Source organism: Condylura cristata, unplaced genomic scaffold (genome assembly GCF_000260355.1).
Source record: "Condylura cristata isolate star-nosed mole 26May11 unplaced genomic scaffold, ConCri1.0 scaffold00054, whole genome shotgun sequence".
NCBI classification, from domain to species: domain Eukaryota; kingdom Metazoa; phylum Chordata; class Mammalia; order Eulipotyphla; family Talpidae; genus Condylura; species Condylura cristata.
The window spans coordinates 1509512-1510706 of record NW_004567155.1 but is presented as its reverse complement, the minus strand read 5'-3'; the positions used below and the strand labels follow the sequence as shown (position 1 = coordinate 1510706).

General features: G+C 75.0%; 1 protein-coding gene across 1 annotated transcript in view; it reads left to right on the top strand.

The window, feature by feature from the left end:
• The window catches only part of EPS8L2 (EPS8-like 2), a 26154-nt gene that overhangs the window by 20120 nt on the left and 4839 nt on the right, over positions 1 to 1195 (top strand). The window lies entirely within an intron of this gene.

Sequence of the window (1195 nt, the reverse complement as noted above, 5' to 3'; positions counted from 1 at the left end):
GCGGCCCCCGGGCAGGCCCCTCCCGGCTCGGGGCCGCAGACCCTCCCCCGGGGACGGCGGTGAGGGGTCTCCCGGCCCCCCAAGGCCCCCAGGCCCCGTGGAGGGTCAGCTGTCAGGGGGCGCTTCCTGGGTGTCCGCCAGCAGGAAACCCCGGCCAGGCAGCCGCTGGCGTTCGGCGGGGGTGAAGGTTGGGTGTGGGAGTTTCAGGGGAGCGGAGGCTGGGCCTCGGCTGCGGGGCCTGTTCTGGGCAGAGCCAGGGGTGGGACCCAACCGGCACTGCCCCAGGCCTGGGTCCCGAGGCGGGGTGTGGAGGGGCCGGCCGTGGGCGCCCCACCCGCGGGGACCTGGCCGCCCCCGCCCAGCCGCCCTGGGCCGGCCCTCCTGTTTCCTGGCACCCTCCCTCCCCACCCCGGGCTTCCTGTGTCCTCCTGCCCGGTGACCTGTCCTGGGAGGACTCTGCCCCAGACCTGCGGCCAGGGGTCCCCGCCCCGCCCACCCCGCGGCAGTGGGCTCCTCCCAAGGTCACCGCTGCCAGCTGGAATTTGAGCCTGGAGCTGCTGCCTCTGCCCTCCTGCCCGCCGGTCCCCCCACCCCCACCCTGGGCACCCGGAAAATGGCCCCAGCAAAACAAAGTGCAGCCTGGGCCTGCTGCTCCCCGTGACCCCTGCCCAGCAGGGGCACCCCACCCCTCGCGGGCCTGCCAGCGCCCCGCCCCTGAGCTCCCCACCCCGCCGAGGCCCAGACCCACCTGGCAGCCCGGCCCAGGGCCCGGCCCAGCTGAGGCGGCCAGGGCAGAGCCCCTGTCTGTGCGTGCCTGCGGCCGGCGGGGCTGGGCCAGGTGTGCTGGGCCAGGTGTGTGTACCTGGCCACACGTGCCCGCGCCCTTGGCCGGGCTGCCAAGAATCCCATTAGGCAAACACAGGGCTCACCCGCTGAGGTCACTCGCATTCCGGACATTCCCCACAGACAGGCCACTGGGCAGCCAGCCCCCCGCCCGCCTCCCGGCCGGGCCACAGGGGCCCCGGGCCTCGCACTGGGCACCCTGCCTGTAGGTGGGACCCAGCTGGGCCAGAAAGCCCTGGCACTCCCTGCCCTGGAGAGCAGCACCCAGCGTGACCCCAAAGGCTGAGCCGCAGGTGGACAGCACGTCGGGCTGCAGAACAGGGTGCCCTGGGGCTGAGCCCGTGGCCCGCGG